At 52.6% G+C, this 12,299-nt stretch overlaps 1 long non-coding RNA gene across 1 annotated transcript; it reads right to left on the reverse strand.

Annotated features, from left to right (window-relative positions):
• Positions 1–313: 313 nt before the first annotated feature.
• LOC310923825 lies at positions 314–1,228 on the reverse strand. Its single transcript, XR_014592698.1, has 3 exons — positions 1,053–1,228; positions 855–955; positions 314–744 (listed from the first exon to the last, which is right to left on the reverse strand). It is a non-coding gene; the product is annotated as an uncharacterized lncRNA (long non-coding RNA).
• Between the last annotated feature and the right edge of the window lie 11,071 nt (positions 1,229–12,299).

The following is a 12,299-nucleotide window of genomic DNA, read 5'->3' on the forward strand; positions in this document are numbered from 1 at the left end:
GTCAGGAAGAGACATCCCACAGAAGGGATGGAATGGAATTCCACTGAATTGGAATGGACCCACAAGGATTGAGTCACACCCTTAAGGTATTGGTGCCTGTGGGGTCAAATCACACATTGGCATTATTGGCACCTTGCCCCAGCCACAGTCACATTCACATGTTTGTACCTGTTTGTGCATTGCACTTGTTTGTTGCCTGTATTCACAGTGTTATACCAATATAGATATGAAATATCTGTGTATAAATAGTGTTAGAAGAAGGTATATGAAACCTGTTTCCACTGTGTTATATCTACATATATCTACAGGCTTAGTGTATAAATGTGTAGTGCAAGAGAAACAGGATGAGTCCTGGAGTGGCTCCAGGAGAAAGAAACCCCCAGCCCCAGCCCAGGCAGCCACACCTCAGCTTCCACATCACCTCCTCTTCCTGCACGTTCATCTCCTGGAGACCAGGCACTGAGGTGACCCTGAGACAAAATACTGAGATGTTCATGAGATCAGGCACTGAGGTGACCCTGAGGGTCAGTGCAAGGCAGACACTGTGCCTGAGGAAGGACATCCCAGGGTCTGGGAAAGGGCAAAGCTGTGACTGCCCAGCACAGAGAAGGTGCTTTGTCCATCCCCTGTTACAGCCGAGTTTGGGCTCTGCTGCACAGATAGGGCACCAGGTATGAGCAGGGCACACTCCTGAGTTTATTCTCAGCCAGGAAAACACACTCTGCATCGCCCAGGACAGGAACCCTGCAAGGAGGAGCAGAGACAATGCTGGCAACACAGGGGACACATTGTGCTCCCATGCCCCCATTCCCTGCCCACATCCCCCAGGCCCTGCTCGGCTCCCTGGGACTCACGAGGAGTTGAAGCTGCTGCCGTCCTCCCACTGAAGCTGCTGCCCCCGTCTGCGCAGCCCCAGCCAGAGATTGACCTTCCGGCTGGGGCGGGACAGGAACTCCTGGGAAGTGAAGAGACCAGCAGTCAGATCTGCACCCCCAGCCCAGGAGCCCCCCAGGCCCCCCTCGGACACCCCACACCCCCAGCCCCTCACTCACCATTTCCTCATCCCTGAGCACGGCCAGGGAGGCCCCGAGCTCAGAGCACCGAGCCTGACCCTGATCCCAGGTGTGCTGATCCTTCGAGAGGAAGTAGCAGATCCTGCGGTACCCGACCCAGTCATCAGGACAGGCCAGCGGAGTGCCAGGAAAAGCTGCAATGTTTGTTTGTCTTCCCCCTGCAGAGGGAAGAGGAGAAGGTCCAGGATTCCCGTCCACAGGCAATAGGGACCCTGCTGTGCCCCGAGGGGCTGGGCTGAGGCAGCTGCTCCTCCCTTACCTGACAGCACAGCCAAGGCCGGCACCAAAGCCAGGACCAGCATCACGAGCAGAGTCAGCACCAGGCTGACCTTGGGATGGGATCTGAACCTCTCACCTGCAGCAGTAAAGAGTCCATGGCTGTGAGGACGGGGCTGTCCTGAGCACGCCCAGCCCTCACATCCCCCCACCCAACACCCGGGGGACACAGGAGGGATCCCCCATTCTGTGTGCCCCTCACTCAGCTGGCAGCAAGAGAAACAAGGGACAGGGGCACAGCCAGGGCCAGGGCACAGCCGGGGCCAGAAGAACTGCCCAGCGCCGGGGGCAGCCGGGGGTGTCGGTCCCGGCCCCTGCGGGGGCCCAGCAGAGCAGGAGGGCTCTTCCAGAGCCCTGGAAACAGCCACAGCCCTGCCAGCCCTGTGCACCTGTGGGGTGACACTGTCCCCTCCCTACAGGCCACGGCGCTGGCCCTGCACTCACACAGAAATCCTCCATGAATTCTTTCCTGTCCTTTCCTGGTTGCCGATCCACCTTGGACGTCCAGGATTTCATTCACTGTCCTGGCACTGCAGCGGGGTCCTTCCTCCGCATCTTCACTCTCTGCACACTCACCAGTGGCCCCTTCCTGCTTAGGACAAGTGGCTTCTTGTGCCCGAGGCAAGTGTGTAACCCTGGCTGCTGAAACAGGCTGGGGACCTGGGGGCTGAATCACAGCCTTTTGAACGGAGCAGGATTCCCTCTCTTCCAGATCACAGCTGGGCTCTCTTTGCTTGGAATAAAGAACACGGGTTTCCTGAGACATGAACGCGGCTGAAAAAGACGTTCAGAGCTCCGACCCAGGAACAGTTTTACAACGACGGCGATGGAAGATTTAATGGCCCGTGCCAGAGACCGCGGCTGGTTCCGGCCCTGCGGTTCTCCAGGCTCAGGAAGGCGGTGCCAGCTCCGTCCTGCCCTGTCCCTGCTGCCCGGGGACGCTGCGGCAGCACCTGCGGACACAAGCGCAGCCTCCGGGAGCTCCGAGCCCGGCGGGGCGCCCGCAGCCCCGGCCCCCTCCGGCTCTGCAGCTGCTGCAGACGAGCTCCGGGCCGGGACAGGCGGTGACAGCGCCTGGGACCTGCCGAGTGCCGGCCCGGGGCGGCTGCGGATCGGGCTCGGCCTCCGAGGGGAAGAACCGGCAGCCCCGAGGAGGCGCAGGACCGTCCCCTGCAGCCCCTGTCCGGGCGGGCTGGAGCCCAGGGACACTGAGCGCTGCCACCGCCCTTTGTGTCCCTGTTGGGAACAGGAGAGGCGGGGCCTGGCAGGAAAAGCCGAACTTCGGCGGCTTCACCCGGCGCTGTGCCCGGAGGGCCATCCCAGCCCAGTTTCACATCCGACTTTTCAAATTAGGGAAACAATGGAATAATCACAGGACGGGATCGCGGCAGTTCCGTGCCGCGCGCCAAGCCCGCCCCTCTCCCCCATTGGCCGACGTCTCCCGTCGCGTCTCCTTCTCGCGCGCTGATTGGTCAGAGCTGGGCTGAGGGACGATCCCGGCCCGCCCACTCCGCCATGCTCGGATCGGCCCCCGGAGCGCGGAGCGACTCTGGAAACCGGGACCGGCCCCGGGAGCGGCGGCAGCGGCCGGAGCCCGGTGAGGCGGCACTGGCGGAGCTCGGAGGCGGCCCCAGCGCAGGTGGGAGCCGCGCTCGGTTCTGCCGGGGCTCGGGGCTGGCTGCGGGCGGAGGGGGCGGCAGGGGGCTCCGGCGGGTTCCTTGTGCCGTGTCGGCGCCGTGTTGCCCGTGGCCTGAGGGCGCTGCGGGAGCGGCTGCCCGCGCTCTCCTTCCCGCCGCTGCCTCGGCAGGAGCCGCTGCCGGAGCAGCGCCGGCTCGTCCCGGTTCCTGTGGGGAGGACGGAGGTGGCCGCCCTGTCCCCGGGGGGGGCTGTGCGGGAAAATTCCCAGAGGTGGCCAGAGGTTTGTGTCCCCACAGGAGCCCGAGGAGTCCTGTAAAAGTGACTTTATTCCTGAACAAAGGGAGAGGCCGTGCGGCCTTTGCCGGGGGGTCTCTCCAATTGGTGTAGGACGCGGCCTCCTTTTTCTCCTGATTTTCCCTTCTGCATCTCCCTGTCCCTTTGCCCCGTGGCGAAGGTCCTTGGAAAGTTCCAACTTCCCGATCCGCCTCCTGCATGTCCTCGTTAATATGCGCCCCCCTTTTGTAGAACATCCGATATTCCCGGCTCTGCTCAGTCTTTGTTCTTCTTCTCCGTGTTCAGGAATTTCGCAGGGCCTTGGCTGAGCACAGTCCGTGTCAATGAGGAACATTTTCTGAAACTGATGGATTCTCCCGTTCCTCCCTTATCTCCCAGTCCCCGGCCCTGTCTCCAAGCAGATTCACTCGTTGACTCTGTTTTTTCTTGCTGGGTCCTCTTTGGTTTTGGGATTATTGTCAGTGACCTCAATTCTGAGAAATGAGTTTCATGCATTATTCAAATATTCTTGGTAGCTTTCATTGTTATAGAAACTTTGCTTTTTTTTTTGTTTTCTGTTCTGGCTTATCTAAATAACATCCTGTGGATCAGGTCAATATATTTTATTTCTTCTTGTGGCTTCATCCTGTTGTTTCACACTTCCCAGATACTGAACAGGTAACAAATTCTTCTCTAATTCTTCTCCCGCGCTCTGGTTGGTGTCACCCTTATCACTTGGAGAGGTCAGTCAGCAGATGTGGGAAACAACCTAATTGCTTTACACAGTTCTCTCGGTTACAAGAAGTATTTTAACATTTTATATTTTGCTAAGGCCTGTGGTACAATACATTCATCACATAATTATTTCTATAAGCTGTAAGGTGAATACATCAACATAACACTCATCACACTACTATTTCCATGGGCTTTACTGTGCATACTAAAATGAGAAATAAGTTTTATTAGCAAGCAGCTAAAAGGGATTATAAATTCCACTGCACTTGAAATCAATAACCACATACAAAGACTAATGCACAAATGTGAAAGCCAATATTATCGGGTCATTTTTAACAGTTCCTGTCCTTTTGTAGCCGTGTGTGGCTCAGGAGGCCTGGCTGCCACCTGCATCCCCTTGCTCAGCTGTGAATGAGCTGCCCTCAGCAAGGTGTGGTGCAGGGCCCAAAGATGAGAGTTGCTGTAGCACAACAGAGGAGAAAGAGCATTCGTTTAACCCCTGCTGTGCCAGGGAGCCACCAAACCGTGTCCCATTCCCATCCTTTCCACGTTTGGACCGGAACATGAGCTGCTTTCTTATTTCCTTTGTTTTCTGTTTCCCCACTTTTCTGTTGTCATCTCTTTGCCAACAGCATCTTGAGTCATTTAATTTTCCACCCTGTCCTCCTCCTTCTGCTCACAGATAATCTGATCCCAGCCCGTGGTGAAATGCTGTGTTCTTGGTTTGAGTGGATTGGTGGGCCAGACTGAGGAGCTGGATCTGTCTGGTTGGTTATTATTTCGTGGACATCTTATAATCTAATTGTGCCATTGGAATGATCAGTGTGTTCTCTGGCTCCTGATGTGAATTGGTTTGGGTTCCCAGGGGCTGGTCCAGGGTGTTGTAGGATTTGTTGTGGTGGCCGTTCATCTTTTCCCCATTTTTGGGGGCTCCCTCCAGCCAGGGCTGCATCAATTGATCTCTTTTCTCTAATTAAATCATCCCAGACTTGGATTCCCAAGTGATTTCTCTGAGCCTGTGGTAGCACAAACAGCCCAGTGGTCTGATGCTCCCTGTGTGACACAGACAGTGCCAGCACATGTTGGAGTGGGGAGAGGGATGATTCCCCCCACTTGTTGTAGTGAAGTTTTCACACCATTCTCCACTGGCTGTTTCCCTTTGCAGCTGAAGCAATTTGTGTTGCAGAGTCAGATCTCCTCCCTGTGGGCTCTGCCTTTGGCTGTGCCAATTCCATCTGTGCAAGCAGGCAGAGCTTGGGCTGAGGGGCAGAGGGAATCAGCCCAATTCCTCCCGCAGGCAAGAAGAGCCTGGGGCACTGTCCCCACTTTTCCCCAGCAGTGTTAATTTGCATTTCTAAAGCTCCTCTCCTGGCTGCCTGGAATGGAGTTTCTCTTCCAGAGCAGCCACTGAATGACTCACATGTGGCCCCCCCCCCCCACAATCTGCTTTGTTTTGTTTTGTTTTCTTTTAACTGATATGGAGAATGTTTATGAATATAAAAATACAGAATTTTCCAATTATCATTTGGTAGTTTTGTGGAAGTAGTGAAGCAGCTTGTACTGAGAAGATTAGCTATTAAAGTTGCTTGTTAGGTAGTTAAAGGTAGAAGTCTTACAGGTAAGATGTATAATACTGAAACTCACAAGTAGGTATTTGTCAAAAATCGATAAAGCAGAGTTTGTGGCTTGAATCCAGCAAAATCTAGCTCCTAATCTTTGGCAAGAGCAAAGTGACCTGACAAACAGCCAAACCTCCACTGCACCTGCCCAGAAGCAAAGATCAGCCTGAGGAAGACTCAGCCTTCCTCCCAAGGCCCCAGCTCACAACCACCAGGACGGGTGGGCTCTAATTAGAGCACGAATGAGAGAATGCAGGGAACGGGCAGGTGAGGTGTGGATTTGTGGGATCAACGTGTATTTAAACCTGGACTTGTCTTGAGCAGGTGCACAGGGTTTGCAGGAGATATCCCCTGGTTTGGAGGATGTATTGCCCTGTCAGGTAATGCTAATTCCCAGGACAGTTTGTCCTGGCCAAAATCAGGAGCCTGGTTCTTGCTGGTTTCTTTATCAACTTGTTCTGTTTTATTGGGTCTTCACAATACCTAAGTCCCTCTTTACTGAGTTTTAATAATATAAATCTTATCTCCATGGCTTTAACCTAGAAACTAAATTCCTGTGTATTTTGTTAATTGGTCCTTCCTTACAAGTTACACTCCTGTGTGTTCTGGCACAAGTTGTTTCTCTACTTGTACAAAACTGCTAAATAAGCTGTAACTATTTCTGTTCTCCCATTCACCTGTTGAAGCACATTTTATGTTGCCAAAATTCTGAATTTTCATGTGCATGTACATTTCTCATATCAGCAGCCTCCCATCCTCCTCCTGCAGCCGGGAAGTCCAAATCTCCTTTGGGCCTTGCGAGCCCTTGAGCCCAGGGTGAGGGGTTCCCCCGTGCTGAGCTGTGCTGGGGCTGTTTCTGTGCTCAGGGACACTTGGGATGGGCCACTTGGCCCCCAGTGGTGCTTCTTCCCACTCCTCAGGCAGGGCCCCATGTCCTGGTTGGATGGTGTGAACAGCAAAGTCCCAAGGCAGGGTCTGTGCCAGCCCAGCTTCCAGTGGGAGAGATTTCACAGGAGACAGGATTCTGGCCACAGGCTGCTTTAAATACACATCCCTTATCTCCAGCCTGCACTAGGTGGAGAATTGCCAGGGGAAGGAATTCCAAAGATCAATTCCAAGGGAGATAATTGAATATCTGCCCTGGATCTGGCTCTTATTCTTGCCAGAGCCAATGGCAAAAGCCCCACCTGTGGCCTCTTGGTTTCTGTCAGCAGCTTCCAAAGGTGTTTCTTTATTTCCCCATTCATTCTTTCTACCTGACCTGAGCTCTGGGGGTGCCAGGGGTTGTGGAGGTCCCATTGTGTTCCTAAAGCTGCCAGAACCCCCTGAAGGATCTTTCCTGTAAAATGAGTTCCCCTATTGTAGTTTATTGCTTCCACAATCCTTTCTCTTGGAATTATTTGTTTCAGAAATACCTTTCTAAGTGATCCAGTGATTACTGCAGAAGTCAGAATTGCTTTTGGCCACCCTGTTGGGTGACATGGTGTCAGCAGGAGATATTTCAGCCTTCCTGCTCAGGGCATTTCAGTCCCAGGCTCTCACAGGCACACACAGCTCTGCCGGTTGAGCTGACCATGTGGGGGGTAACCTGTGCTTTGTCTAATTCCCTTTCCTGAATAACAGCGTGTCTTGTAACTCTTTTCCCTTCTGCTGCCCTTGGAGCCCCATCCAGAAACACCTTTTCTCCCTGAGGCCAGGGAATGTCTCATCAATCTCTCCCAGGCTGGCTCTGGAGCTCTGTCACCTCAGTGCAGTCATGGGTTTCTCCCCAGCCCCTGTGCAGGCTGTTCCAACAGGAGGCTGGGTTAAACCCTTCCCCTGTCCTCACTTCTAAATCCTCCTGTGCCACTGAACAAGTTTCCTGCTGGAATAACCCAGCCCTGCTCTTTTGGTTCTCAAAGCCGGAACTTGATGCCAGACTTGGACAACAGGAGATCCTTGTGCTGTCAGTTTTCAGGCCTCAGGTCCCATTCAAGCTGTGGCTGCACAATTCTGCAGACAGTGGGGCCACTCTGGCCACTGGGTTAAACATTTTAGCACAAGAATTCCTTTGGCCTGGCCCTGTTTAACACTCACATACAATTCCAGTTCCTTTTCTGAGTCTGGAGGAGCCATGGCTTGAGCATCAATCATTTTGGGGTTTTTTTTCATTTCTCAAGTTTTGTTCCCTTTCCCATGTCCAAACCATAACATTGAGGCTGTGTGGGGTTAAAAAGTCATCCAGTGTTTTAGCTGGAGCAGAGAATCCTCAATCCAGGTCCTGCAATTCCCAATTGTGAAAAACGAGGTTCACTTTTTGGTAAATTTAAAAAACTATGTTTAATAAAATAATTAAGACAATTAGGAGATAAAAAAAAGCCAATTACGGCCAGCCGGGTGACTCGGCATTCAGCCAAGTCCACACTTTGCTTTCTCAGAGACACTCGTTAAATACCCTTCCCGTTATATCGATATATGAATATTCATAAAATTCCATAAACTAGTTTCCATATTCCAGGAACTGTTTTGCATGGCCCCTCCTTGGGTCCGCCTTTTTAGAGCATGCGTGTTTCGTGGCTGTGTCCTTTTTATCGCGTCCAGCTTGGGCCTTGGTCCGTGCTTTCTGCAGGTGGGAGATGCTGATAGTTGGTGTATCAATAGCAGGGTCCTCTTTACATGTTCACTGGATGTTATCCCAACCAAACAGACAGTTTAAGCACATTACATCAGTTATTACCACTATACCTAATTTTCTAAAAGCAGAATTAAAAACTTATATTCTATATGTATATTCTATATCCTTACCACAACATTATTTACTATATAGCACACATCTTGCTAAAAGCCAACTTTATATAAAATATATATAACACCTATTAATCCTCAGAATTATCACAGCTGCTTTTTAGTCCTGGGTAACATTACTCCTGAGATTACAAAGCCCTTCCTTCCCTCCCTTGCAATAGGGTTTTGCTTTTAGACACCACTTGTGCTGTGTAGTGACATCCGTGGACGGCAGGGACAAGGAACTCTGCAGAGCTGAGATATTCTAGAAACACGTGGCTTTATTACAAGGGTGGTGGGTAAAGAGGGCTTTGCCTTCAGCCACCAGCCTGGGCTGGAGGGAAGCCCCGAGAGAGAGAGGGGAGAGAGAGGGTAGAAGAGAGCTCAGGGGTAGAAGTGAGGTAAGAATGGGGGAAGGGATAAGACAGCAGGGATAAGAGAGAGGGGGCAAGAGCGTGGGGGGAAAGAGCAAGAGAGCAAGAGCAAGAGAGAGGGCACCTTGTTACAATCCATTCTCTCTCTTTTTGTGTTGAATATTCTAATTCACAGTGACCAACCGGTGCAAGATCCAAAACCTACAAACTTTGCATGCAGCCTATGAGAACTACTATATTACCATGTCATTTTATATTCTAAACTCTAAAGACTACTTTTCTTATCTGCTTTTTCCCTGATCCCTTGCAGAGTGGAAAGGCTGCATTCCTGAGTCCTTTTGTTTCTGCCCTTCAACCCATCTCCAGCTAATCCCCGTTTTCCTGCCTCCCATGCCTACATGTCAAAGCTGGCTTTCATTTCTATTGCACTCACAGGTTTTTCATCTGCAGTATTTCTTGCCAGACAATCATATCCATAAGTCCTTCCTGTCCCATCTTTCCCAACAGTGCTGGTTACTTCAGAGTAATTTGGAGAGGCTGGGAATCTAATTTTCCCCTTTCCCTGGGGCTGCCCACACTTGTGGGTTCACTTCAGCACAGGCCTTGCCAGACTTTTGACACAGAGGTACAAGAGAACTGGCCTCTGTATCACCTTTTACAATATTAATTTGCATTCCCAATTTAGCCATCAAAGGCCTTCCCAGTAAATTACAATCACAATGAGGAGCAAATAAAACTTCCTGCATTTCAAACCCATCCCCGGCATCTGCTAATAGTGGTTGAATAAAACACCGCCCCTCATCTTTCCCACTTGTCCCCTGGATAATCAAAGACATTTTTGGCCTTTTCCCCCCTTAGGTCTAAGATTGAGAGTGGGTGGAGAGGCCCCTGTGTGTATGAGGAAAGGCCTCGTGTGGATGCAGCCCCAGGCTGAATGTTGTCAAGGGCTCCAGTGTGGTGGGTCCCTGGTGTAATGGGAGCTCTGGCAGCCCTAGGAATCCATGTCCGTGCAGGGCTGGACTTGCTCCTGCTGAGGGTGCTGCTGTGTGTGCTTGCAGTGTCCCTGTGGGCTGCAGATGGATCCCTGCTTCCTTGGCAGGGGCTGTTTGGGTGGGCTCTCCCCTGCCGAGGAGGGCAATGCCTGTGCCAGGTGCTTGTGGCCGAGCCCGTCCCCTCGGTGCTGGGGCCCCCTTGGGCCCTGGGCTTCATCCCTCAGGGGCTGTGGAAACTCTGCCATGGCCTTTGCCTTCAGCTTGGCCTTTTCCTGCTCCCTTCTTGCCTTCACCTGCTGTGCCTTTGTGCCCAAGTGCTGCAGGGACTTCTTGTGCCCCTCGTGCAGCCCCCCTGAGTGCCTGTGGGTGCTCATCCTCTGACAGCTGCTGAGCTTTCTGCACAATCATTCCTTTCTGCAGGGCCCAAACAAGATCCTTCAAAGATGATCTGGATCCTTGCAGGGATAATGCCCATTTCCCAGCTCTTCCTTCCTTCCTTCCTTCCTTCCTTCCTTGGCGCTGGTGCTTGTGCTGGCCGTGCCCTGCAGAGCCCGTATCCCAGAGCCGGTGCCTGTGGTGCCGCAGTGTCCAAAGGCGGCTCCCCCGGCGGGCAGGGCCGGCAGCTCCACGGGGCCGGGCAGCGGCCGGGGCGTCCCGCAGCCTCCTGGGGGCCGGGGGCCAGTGCCGGCCCTGCCCGGGGGGTGGTGGGCTCAGGCAGCGCCCGGCGCTGAGCCCCGGCTGCCCCACAGCCCCGGCCCGGCCCCGCAGCTCCCCACAGGCCCCCAGCCCGTGCTCCCGGTGCCGCCCCTCTGCGCCCGCTCCTGCCGCTCCCCAGCACAGAGAAACCCCCTGGGATCCTGACCTCCTTGTTTGCCTCTCCTGCCAACCGGGGCTACAAACCATCTGCATCAGCTCCCAGAGTTTGAGCATTACACCCTGCTTGAAAATGTCCCAGTCCTCAGTATTTTTCTCTTCCTGTTTTTTTCCATCATCTTCTTTCTCACCACAGAGATTCCTCCTGCTGCCTCTTGCCTTAACTGTAATCCTGCACCCTCCCCTTCCCCCTCACCCTTCCCAGCACACCAACACCATCCATCCCCTGCTGTCTAAATCCCTTCTGGACTTCCCTTCTTGCCCCTCTGGGTGTCCATGTCCTTAATTACCTCTGGGAGAATGATGCCTTGGGAAGGCTGGCCTGAAACAGAGACTGGACAGAGCTAGAGAATAAAGCAGATATTTATTGAAAGCTCTTTAGGGCAGACCTTGGGCAGGGCAGGAGCCTGACCAGGGCTACACTCAAGGTGGACTTGAAATGGTCTCCTCATGGACGGCTGGTCACGAGGTCCTAAACTTTGCTGTTTTGGTCCATTTGCATATTGGAGCCCAGTTGTCCAGCCCCAGGCTCAGGTGGTGAGGTGTGTGAAAAACGAGGTTCACTTTTTAGTAAATTTTAAGGAATATGTTTAATAAAATAATTAAGACAATTAGGAGATAAGAAAAAACCAAAAACGGCCGGCCGGGTGACTTGGCATTCAGCCAAGTCCACACCTTGCCTTCTCAGGGATACTCGTTAAATACCCTTTTCGTTATATCGATATATGAATATTCATAAAATTCCATAAACTAGTTTCCATATTCCAAGAACTGCTCTGCATGGTCCCTCCTTGGATCCGCCTTTTTAGAGCATGCGTGTTTCGTGGCTGTGTCCTTTTTATCGCGTCCAGCTTGGGCCTTGGTCTGTGCTTGCTGTGGGTGATAGATGCTGATAGTTGGTGTTATCAGTAGCAGAGTCTTCTTTACATGTTCACTGGATGTTATCCCAACCAAACAGACAGTTTAAGCAGCTGCTACATCAACTACTCCCTTTATATCTAGTCTTACCAATAGCAGAAATAAACTTATACCTTTATATCTTTACTATGTTATTAATCATATAGCATACATCTTGCGAAAAGCCAATTTTATAATACACACATATAACAGGTGTCATCCTTGTTGTTTCTCTCTTCAGTCCCCCGCGCTGTCGTGGCGGGAGCGGCTGCAGTGGGGAGCGAGTGCGGGCGGGAGCGGCCGAGAGCCCAGCGCTGCCCCAGCCCGAGCTGCCCCAGCTCCATCCGTGCCCCTCCGGTGGGATGCTGTGGGTTTGGGGGGGAAGAGGGAGCCGGCAGTGGGTGCTGGGCCTGGGGCAGGAGGGGAAGGGAAGGAGAAGCAGAGTTGAAGAACAAAATGTTCAAAGGATGCAGATGGGAGGAAAAGGTGGGATTGTGCAGGAGAAAGAGGAATAGTAGGAGGAAATGGAGTGTTAGAAGGAGTAGGGACACAGGAGGAGGAGGAGCAGGAGGAGGAGGCGGCAGAAGGTTCCCCCCCTCCCTGTATCTGCAGCCTCCCCCCAGCCCCAGGAGTGTTGCCCCCCCACATGCAGCAGGTGACCAGGAAGAGGATCCACGATTTTTCGTGGGGGTGAATCTTGATGTTTCTCAGCTTTACTGGCTAAATGTTGATGCTTTGGTTTTTTGCAAGGGGCTGAATTTTTATATTTTAGAAGCGGTTTTGGCT

The sequence above is a fragment of the Zosterops lateralis genome, assembly GCF_965231275.1.
Source record: "Zosterops lateralis genome assembly, contig: HAP1_HAP1_SCAFFOLD_392, whole genome shotgun sequence".
Lineage (NCBI taxonomy): Eukaryota > Metazoa > Chordata > Aves > Passeriformes > Zosteropidae > Zosterops > Zosterops lateralis.